The sequence below is a fragment of the Gigantopelta aegis genome, unplaced genomic scaffold (assembly GCF_016097555.1).
Source record: "Gigantopelta aegis isolate Gae_Host unplaced genomic scaffold, Gae_host_genome ctg3313_pilon_pilon, whole genome shotgun sequence".
Classification (NCBI taxonomy): Eukaryota; Metazoa; Mollusca; class Gastropoda; order Neomphalida; family Peltospiridae; genus Gigantopelta; species Gigantopelta aegis.
The window spans coordinates 1-11,863 of record NW_024533274.1 but is presented as its reverse complement, the minus strand read 5'-3'; positions in this window follow the sequence as shown (position 1 = coordinate 11,863).

The following is an 11,863-nucleotide window of genomic DNA, read 5'->3' as shown; positions in this document are numbered from 1 at the left end:
GCATGTACAAGTACATGTAAACAAGATTGAACCCCCGATCATATCATGATCAATCATATTATTTAAATAAAATAGTCAACCTGCTATAATTTTCATAACAAATTCTTTATGCAAACCACAGAGAAGGAATACATACTCGTGTACCAGGCAGTTCTCCCTTCATTATTATGTTATTCAAAATTGTATATTTCCTTTCCCAATATGTTCAACTATATCCAAAGCAATTATATGTACATCCTTATATAAAACTATTTAATAAAGTATAACTTTGTATTATATATGTCTCACAATTTTAGGTCGTTTTCTACAGACACAAGCTAATGGATTTGGACACTCGCAATCTGTCAACACCAGATATTAGATGGTTTGATATCTCTGTGAATTATTGGGTTTGGTTAAAGTATGGAGATAATGAAGACCTTTGAAGGATCTCCCTAGCAAAGTGTACCTAAAAGAAGAATGTCAGAGCTCTGTAATTAACTTAGTACATATCTTGGTTACATTTTATGTAACTGTACAATACACTTGTATACAAATGTAATTATATTGAAATTCTTCATAACAATCTGTGCTGTATAATAATCAATAAGTATAATAAATTATGATCTCATTAATAGTAGCCAAGAGTTATTTGTGATGTATTTTTAGAGATATTATTATCGTAATAGTTACATATATACATGTACATCAGCCAATTATAACGTTCCTATTAGTGTTAATTCACCTACTCTATAATTCTCAACAGGATTAACTTTATCCTAGTGGAATTATATTACATTTGGCAAATTCCAAATATGAATAGCAAAAAAAAATTTATAGACAAAGTAGAGAAATGTCATAACAAAGTGTCTTCTAATTAGAATGTAGCCACTTTTGGACTAAAATTACAGTTCATACTGATACATACTCCAATATCCATCTTTTTAATAGTCTCGTGTTACCTAACATGATCTTAAAATATGCATTAGAAATGTAATGCACATCAAAACAACTATTAACTGAATGCAATTTCAATGAAACATCCAGGTATGTGCATCACCTTGAATAATCAATTTGCATTGAAAATAAATTTAAAAGGTACTCTGTGAACAGTGTGACAAAACAAAAACAAACTGCACTACAACATACATAAATGAACAAGACACACACCAAACTAAGATAAAAACTCCTTCTATGCTAGGTATACATAAACATAAGGATACCCTTGTAAATATTCATGTAGTTAAGGAAGGCATTGCTTAGGTATATAGTACATACATATATGAATATTTACCTAAAGTTGTTTTGTATCTTTCTTAGTAACAGTGGCTCATTCTTATATCTTTCATTTAGAGATCGAAGACAAAAATCTCTCATAAGATCCCACAGTTCTTCCCAAGTCATCTGCATATACAATATAAAAATTAACACATAATAAATTTAGATACTCACTTGTCATTCGTGGATAATAGTGATAGATATAACGTCTTCTTGGAAAGGCTTCTATAGGATCTCCCATTAAACATTGCAATTAATGGCAAGATATTAGGATGATGTAATTTAGGCATTATTAAGACTTCTCTCCAACGAAAGGCAGTCCGTTTCACAGCATACACTGTTCCTTCAAAAAAAAATTTAAAGGAAAACAGTATAGATGACAAAAAACATCATCATGAGTCAATACCCTCTATATAAGACCATTACCACCTTCTCTTATTACTCGAGTAGTCTTCTTGTCAGGTAGTGTATAATCATGTTCCAATTACAAACACTTCTCCATCTCCCTGTATTAATATGGTAATAATATATACATACATATTATAGATGAACAAGTAACTTACATAGAAGCAATATCCTGGTTGATCAAAACCCTCTAATACATAACGTTTGATTTGTTGCTCTGTTATAAATGCTGACGTCCTTCATGAAGTGGTTTGACAAGTGATTGTTTGTTGTTTACCCAAATGTACCCAAAACTTTCCCATATTGAGAAGACATCATACTACATTGAAACACAATGACAGTTCACAATATATACACACTATTGACTTATTGATCTTAATGCATGCTTCTTACAAGTAGTAGCATTCAGTCTTTAAGAAACTATAGTTTTTCAATAATGTAATCTAATGCATATGCTGTTTATCCTCTTTTCACTACAACAAGTAATACAAGACATAAAAATTTGTATTTATTACATCCTAGACCTAGGCCTGTAAACATTACAATCTTATAAGTAAACGAGAGACAAATAAAAAGAAATACAGGCAGATAAGCAGCAAAGAAATGTTATAAAAAATCCTAACCTTGGAGGTGGAGAACTAACAGGCATAGATTCCATAGTTGTAATATTAGCTACAGCAGTATTAGTTGTCATAACACCCGATTCTGTTTCTCGATTTGATGGAAGTGGTAACTCTCGTACTACTTGCTCATCCTCTCCCTCTTGAAATGTTTTAAAATTCCGCCAACGTATGTCTTCCTTAATCTCGTATTTCTCATCTAAATAGTCACATCCAATCTCTCCTGGTTCATTACATTCATCACTATTGGCATATAATGATATGATATTGGATCTTCTCCTGTGGGTGGAGTTATTCCAATACGAACATATCGACTAGAAATTCAATAAGACAAGTTCAGCAATCTCTACTTGACTACTACTACTAGTATGTGATTGTATAGAGATTGTCTTGTACTTCTCTTCTAACTCAATGGACCCATTTGGTTGAGATACCTAACAAAATAGGACATAAAGGTACATCGTAATAATATATAATACTGACGTATGTGATGATATGTAATGTAGCAAGCTTTTTATGAGTACACCCTGCTGACTAAGCTTTGAAAAATATAGTATGGTTTACTTGATTAAACACATACATTTGTCATGCTAGCATATAATTGTTCCGTGTAAGGTGAGTTATGTTACTCAATTTAGAAATTAACTGTGTGTAGCATAACAATTTGCTACTATACTCACTCATCCACAAAACTATTCTAAAGTAACATGATGTACAGATGGCTTAGTGTCTAGTCTGAACTCAAACAAGGTTAGGAGGCATCTTGTTAGCACACACAAGATTATTCAAACTGGTACAAAGTAGATTGTTGTAGTATACTAGTATCTTAGTGCTATCAACTCGTTTGTGGATATCAAGTTAGTGTTAGGTTAGAAAGATGAATGATTCAACAAATTAGTGTCTTGTGATGCTTAGAAACCATGTCTTAACTTATTACTAAGTCATTATTTTAAGATACTATCTTAGCATGAGAGTTTGTGATCAAGAATATCAAGATGTTTTTGCTAATACATTTCAATGAACATCAGATCCCATCATAAAGCATAGTTATCACATACCTAACAACACTAATATTACAAGCTGTTAGTTTTTCATATAATAACACTAATGCTACAAGCTGTTAGTTATCATATAATAACACTAATGCTACAAGTTTGTTAATAAGTAACATATGTAAAGCACCTATCAACAAAGAATCTATTATAATATGATCTAATATGAGTAATACAAACACTTATATTGTATAATAATAATAATGACAATTTACTGCTAAAACATAAGTACAAAATATAATGCGTATAAAAGGTAATTAATGATATAAACAATATTTCTGTTTATTAGTAACTGAGATCCCTGACATAGCAAATATGTTACATTCATGAGTACATGAATCTAATTAAAGGCACCATATAAGGCTTATTAAATGTCAACACAATATTAATAAAGATATTGCAAAACATACTTAAGTAACGCTCACTTTAACCTGTTAAATAATCCACTTGATGTTTGAGACAATAAAATATTATAGTCTATAACTGTGATATTTAGGGTAATATAAAATAAATATACAATACATACACGCATAGTTTCCAAACTCTTTTCTATTTTATTATTAATGTCATTAAAAAACAAGCAACACTCACTTTAACCCAGTGCATTGGTACAATAGGAGTTATCAGGACACCTTCATAGAAGTCATATCTCATATTTCGTGAGAAGGAGAACCAGATATGATCACTTTTACGATATTGACTTTGTACTAGTATAGGACAATACATTTGTAATTGAGGGGCAACTAAGTCTTTGACCATATTATAGAAAGTAACATTTTCCACTTGTCGTCGTGTTCTATATTGTTCTGTTGTTTTGATGACCATATGCTCCAAGAGATAATTCAGATGGATCTGCAGACACAACAGGCATTGATGGTCTAGTGACTCTATCTGCTGTTACAATAACTGAAGACTCTGAAGTCACTTCAATGGCTTGACTATCAAAATGTGTGTCATGTGTACCATATGATATGTGTTCACTTAATGTAGTAAAACTAATCTCGGCTTCGTAAACTAATAACTATGCGATTGAGATCACCAAACATTAAGTCATGATCTTCTCTGACAACTACCACAGGTGTCTTCCTTTTTCTTATGTCAGTACATTTGTCAATACGTAGTTTTAATCTGCTCACAAGCCTCTCCTTTGAACAATACACTTTCCAAGTAGCATCATCTTGAGCTGATGACACGAGATAGTATGCAACACCATTAATACTGCTCTCAATTTCATCTATGCTAAAGCTAAAAATCTGTGATCTAAAGAGCTCATGGTGAACTTGTAAACATAAGTTATTATCTTGAGTTTCATTCAAGCATCGCATGATTAATAGTGCTTTCTGGTTACTGATAATTGGATGGCTACCATTAAAACTCTGACAGATGTAGCTAATCATATAGAATAGAGCTTCTTTAGCTATTTTAGACAATCCAGCTCCTGCTAATCCAAAATACATTTCTAAAACTCCCCATTTATTTTGATCCAAGGAGAAGAGCTTACTGTTCACAAACTTCATAACTGTCATTAAAGGTTGGTTAATAAGGTAGTAAGCAGCCAAATATTCCTGTATAATTGGATGAAGGAACTGGTAGTGATAGGATGGGTTGACAAAGAAGTCTTCCAATGACTCACTCTTAATCAATCCTAGTTGTTTAACATCTGCATGCAAGCAAAAACTACATTGTAGTAGTTCGTTAGAGAGCTGTTCAAATGATTCAGGGTATTCATCAATGTGCAACAGATAGGCACATCGAGATAACATTTTTAAGTCGTCATTTTCCTGTCTCTTCATGATTTGAAAGAATAAAGACACATTTAAGACAGGTGGCCTGGCTCCCACTTTGTCCCATTCCATTGCTTTGCAAATCTTTCCACAAACAATGGTAGTAATGAACGAAACCTTGAGTTGTATGCATTTTGGCTCTGCCTTTATTTCGTCCCAGTTGATATTTAAATAAGGATCATTTAGTGGAATGCCAGGTAAAATTTCTCGTACAACCTCTTGTGGTGTGTTGGAGTCATAGTCATCATATACCTGGAATATATTTAAATAACGATAATCCACAAAAAGCTTTCTCTATTGTACTTCATTTTACTCAAAAGATATATCTATTTAAAAGTCCTCCTAAAAAGTAAAGCTTTATAATAACAACAAGTCTCGTGTGTAGTTTGTAGAAGTCTTGGTTTATCTGTATCATATTTCCTTTATAACTTGGACGCAAAAAAGGAAAAGCAACTAAGGGTGAATGATATACTTCCTACATTTCCTCGACAAATTTTTATTACTGATCTTAGATAATCATCAAGAAATAAATTTAACATGTTCTCTACAATAACAAATGTGATATAAATGACTCACCAGTATCCGCTGCCATTTTAGCTTTGCAGTCTGGCATGACCAGCTGGAAAAAACTGGATTCAAATTATACGCGAACTTTTAACCTTTTAGTGTTTACAAACGACGTCGATGCACCACTTGAGCTCGCTGTATTTAGTAATAAATAAAATAACGTTTTGAATTATATACTATCATTATTGTTCATAAAACCTAACCACAAACAGTCTGGTTTTGTCTACCTTTCATAACAAATTGTTAATGTTAAGGTAAAAATATCTGAAAATTTTTTTCAGCTTTTTTTGATGGAATCATGTAAAGATACTTGTTCTAATAATTGATCATGCTTTAAAAAACTTTTTAAACCCTAGTACTTTGCAGAAATGTAGTTTGATTCCTTAATATCTGCAATGTTTGGAGACGTCAAATAATAATATTAAAGAACCTAGAGAGCTGAAACTTTTGAAAATTAAAGATGAAGTCAATTACTACAATTATACGGATGGATTTATTTCTACAATAATATTTGACATTTTTACAAAGCTATAAACCTTGCTTACTTTAATCACTATTATTATTATATGTTATACAAATCGTACAAATAAAATGCATCCGTAAAAGTACTAAAAATTGATCATTTTTCGTTCTTGAACTTGTCAGCAGGTTGTTACATTATCCATAGAATCAAAAATCACAACAACAGTATCTAACAGTGCAAAAGTCGCCATCTTGATAATGAATAATCGATTTTCATTAATTAAGGCCAATGAATACACTTAGTGTCAGGATATTGATAAGTGACTTTCGCGGGGTTAAAATAGTTAAATATATTACTACTATTTTTATTATTGTTGTTATTATTGTTATTAAAGCATGGTCTGCTTTGAGATGAAGGCACATAAGACTACGAACAATAATAATAATAATAATAATAGTAATAATAATTAATACATTTTATTTAACTATTTTAACCCGCGAAAGTCACTTATCAATAACCTGACACTAAGTGTATTCATTGGCTTTAATTAATGAAAATCGATTATTCATTATCAAGATGGCGACTTTTTGCACCTGTTAGATACTGTTGTTTGTGATTTTTGATTTTATGGATAATGTAACAACCTGCTGACAAGTTCAAGAACGAAAATGATCAATTTTTACTTTTACGGCTGCATTTATTTGTACATTTGTATAACATATAATAATAATAGTGATTAAAGTAGGAAGGTTTATAGGTTTGTAAAAATGTCAAATATTATTATAGAAATAAATCCATCCGTAAAATTGTAGTAATTGACTTCAACTTTAATTTTCAAAAGTTTCAGCTCTCTAGGTTCTTTAATATTATTATTTGACGTCTCCAAAGCATTGCAGATATTAAGGAATCAAAACTACATTTCTGCAAAGTACTAGGGTTTAATAAATTTTTAAAGCATGATCAATTATTAGAACAAGTATCTTTACATGATTCCATCAAAAAAAGCTGAAAAAAAATTTCAGATATTTTTACCTTAACATTGGCAACACCAGACTAAACATCAATATTAAAAGCAAAGAGTGTATACAATTCTGATGAACAACTACTTTACAATTTGCAATCAAATGATACTGTGTCATTTACTTCAACTTATCTTTATTGTCATACAACACTATACAGTCTGTACCACATCTTGATTTTCAATGTACTCTTTACGCTGTAAAAAATATCATGTCATTTTAACGACAAATATGTACTTTACATGGACAGATTACTATGGAATATAGAATTCATGTAAATTACTCACTGCTAATTTGTTGGTATTGTTGTCCTTCACATACAACAAATTACACAGTGAGTAATTCACATAAATTCTATATTCCATAGTAATCCATCCACATAAAGTACAATTTAGTTTGTTACAATAACATATTATTTCTTACAGTGAATTGATTAACTATTTATGAAGTTTATTTACAAGCAGTATTCATATTAAAAATCCAAGGGAGTGACTTTATTTGCTGTTGTGAACTTTTACAACACTTTGTATGCAGCCTCTATCATAGCATCATTCCAAATGTAATGTTTGATTAATTACCAGCCCAGTATCCCAGTCCAGTGTTTACACAGTCCCAGTCTGGTAACCAGGATCGTGACAGCCCCAAACCTCATCAAACCGAAAACCAATAGTGCCTTTCATCCTGGGTTGGTAGGTTGATAGGGCTTTTGTCTTATCTATAAAACATGCAGAATTCATACTGTGACAAACTCAAGAGTCACCACCTCCTTCCTCTCTACCTTCCTTTTATCTTTTCCTTCTTCATTTTCCTTCTCTTTAAATCATCATCTAAAGCTTGCACATCTTCACTGAGACCTAGACCAAGGGTCTGATGACACTCAATACAAGAGATTGTGCAAATCCCTAAGTCCCAATCAGATTAGAGATTATGATAATGCCCTGCTCTATATAACGATATAGTCTAAAATGGAGTCTGAAAAATATGAGGCGATTCATGCTTTTTTGTCTAACAAAATAATGTGCTCTGCTATACTCTCAAGCATGGCTAACTTTCATGGAAAAGTTGTAAAAGAGGTTACTATTGGTTAACTCTATGCACAAGTTAGGGTTTCCCATGAAAAAAATCAACATTCTTTGAAACTGACTGTTTATTATTTTATTAAATGCACTAACCTTAGAAACTATTCTGGCCAATTTCACTTTGCAATTGTTTGTTGTTTCTGCATAATAATTAATAGAATATCAGCTTATTATCGAATAATTAACGAGCAATTAATTAATTTAAGGCATTCTAATTAATGCGCTCACCTTTTGCAAAGCTCTTTGGGAAGCAGTCTTTTCTGTGTGGTAAGTCAATTCCTGTTTTGATATAGAATGTCTGTAACCACTTGATTTGCATTAATGCATTTGTAGGCTATATAAATTTGCAGCTTGTTTGATACCTTAATATAACACCTCAGGTTTTTTGCTCATATATTTGTATGCTTACATGAGCCTAGGTCCCTCATTATTGATATATGGAAGGGTACTATTCAATGTTTATGTAACACAAATAAAGAGAGCATCTGTTGCTTTTAACCATCTGGATGGGTGGGTGTTTTTAGTGGACATGCCTTGATCATGATTGTGACTACTATAGCAGTGAAACTATGACTTGTATTTATGTGATCTTTAATATCTTACTCATGTTAGGTAAACTCACAATACTTGTGTTATAGCTACAATGGCAAAGTCATCTTATAAAGAAGGTATATGTAGCTGTATAATATAGACTTAAAAATTTTTTATGATTGTTCTTTTAAAGGTACTAAACCAACCTATGGAGAACTTATAGATATTTTTTGAAAGGCTTGATGGACAACCTAATGCTCCAGATATGCTTAGTGCAGAAATTACCAAAAGATATCCTGGTCTAGAAGAAAAGCATGGAGAAGAAAGCTTTTCTGAAGAAAGAGATAAACTCTCACAGTTACATCTTTTTACGATGAGCTTAAAAAAGAATTAATACTGATTGATGAAGATACTAACAACAGAACAAAAATGTCAAGAAAAAAAAGTCTTCTTCTTAGATCACAGTACAAATTAGAAGAAAAGTTTTTGGCCAAACTGTACCAATAGTATTCAGTACTAAAGGAAAACAAAAGACCACTTAACATATTGTTCCTGAACTCTGTGATTTTATCGACAGTTGTACTCTACCTAGAGAATGTGAGTTATACTTCATTCAAAACCCCTTATCTTTAGTTGGGAAGAAAGTTAAACACAAGTTTTTAGAAGATGATGAAACACCAACTTGGTATTTAGGAGCGAGTATTGATCTATTGCATCAGAGGAGAAAACGCACTGTATGAAATACAACGGAGAAGATGAAACATATGACTTTCACTTAACTCTTGATTATCTTCTTGGTGAACATATATTTTATGATCTTTAATTTACAATAGCAACTCAATATATTCTATATAATATACTATGTCGGGGTATTAAGAATCATTAGAAATATCATAAGTTGTTTAGCCCATCATCAAACTTAACGATTCCATTATATCAATATGAGAGGCCTCAACTTGGTGCTTAACAGCCCTGAATTCCACAATAAGTTTTTGTATCACCTCCATCAAGTTTTCACTTCCTCTTGTAGAGCATAAATATCTGCACAAAACAGAATTTCTTTACAATATTTTACAAATAATTTTACCCATATGGAGCAGATGACTTTGCATTTTAGCTAACACAAGTCTGGTTATTTACCCGCTAACATGAGTAAGATATTAAAGAATCACAATAATACAAGTCATAGTTTCCATTGCTATAGTGTCACAAATCATGGTCAAGGCATGTCACTAAAACACCCACCCATCCAGATGGTTTAAAAGCAAACAGATGCTCCTCTATTTGTGTTACATAAACATTGAATAGTACCCTTCCATAAATCATAATGAGGACCTAGGCTACAGTAAGCAATACAAACTATATGAGGCAAAACCGCCACCTGAGGTTTATATAATAGGTATCAAACAAGCTGCAAATTATATATAGCCTACAAATGATAAGCAAATCTAAATGTTACAGAACATTCTATATCAAAACAGGATTGTGACTTACACACAGAAAGACTGCTTCCAAAGAGCTTTTTCGCAAAAGGTGAGCGCATTAATTAGAATGCCTTAAATTAATTCAATTGCTCGTTTAATTATGCGATAATAAGCTATTGAATTCCTATTAATTATTATGCAGAAACAACAACAATTGCAAAGTTGAAAATTGGCCAGAATGTTTCTACAGGATTAGTGCATTAAATAAAATAATAAAACAAGTCATTTCAAAGAAGTGATTTTTTCATGTGGAAACCCTACACAATTTAAAAGCATTTTGCTGAAAAAGTAGTTTGAAAGAAAAAATATCTGTGTCTCCTATCAAAATTATCAAGCTGGTTACTATATATGGCCTAAAGTGGTGTGTTTATTATCTAGATTAAAAATAATAATATCCTCCCTGCTTGGGTGCAATAAATGCTACAAAGCAAATCTAATGTTGTGTTAGGGGCAGTTCGTGCAGAGGAACCTATTGGGGCACCAGGGCATATGTGCCCCCCCACCCCAAAAAAAAAAATTAGAACATGTCATTGTCCCGGACCCCCTCTCCCCCATTTTTACAACTGAAGTATGCAATATGTAGAAACAATGAAAACATAATTGCCATTAGAATTATAATTTTGGCAATTAGGTATTTAGCACATTCGATTGATATAAACACGTGGCATAATAATTACAGGCATTAATAAAATAATTTTTTCACATAATCATATGTATACAAATTATCCACAATGATGTTATATTAGGAAGTCTTAAAAAAGCAAAACACTCCTCAGCTTCTGGGGGCTGTGGTCCCCCAAGACCCATTCCTTTGTTGCCGTCCCAAAATCAAATATGTTCTCCACCCCTGCAGTTGAATTTGTCATTAGATGGGTGGACAATGATTATGAGCAAAAAGAAATCTTGGTTTAGGCTCTATTGTCTTTCTAATATACTCCTGTTCATCTTGGACCAAACTGGGTGTGTCATTGTAATGGCAAAGGTTTGGTAAGTCATACTGAAGCTTTTGTCGTACTATCTTTCGACGGAATGAGGACAGATATTCCATTTCATATTTCCAATTTTATCAACGGAGATGGAATGTCTTGTCTCAGCTTCTACTTACTACATCATCAAACTACAGTAGTTTGTTTGAGCACAACAACAGGCCAAAGATCAATGTAATCAAGCTTAAAATAAGTTGTAATAGAGTATGTGCCCTATACTACAGTGTGCAACTTGTGAGAAGCAAAATAAGTCACATTAATCATAAGGTTATTCCCATTTATCTAAAGTGAATGATTTAGTGCTAATTCTGTAATAACAAATTGGTGTAAAAAATAACTAGGCAAACTAAATTGCTTGAACATATTCTTCAAGATTAATTTTGAAGTGGATTGGCTCAATATAAATTAGTTATTTGTCCATAGACTCCCACCCAACTTCTTAAAAGCATCCAACATGCTGTAGCCACTTCCATTAGTATGCTATTATTCATTTTTGAAATAAAGAAGCCTACCCTATTTGTCATGCAATAAATTCCATTCATCCATTCAAAATATTAGGTGACTTTCATTCTATAGGTCAAATAAAACCCTTAACACAACAGAATTAACTATTTGT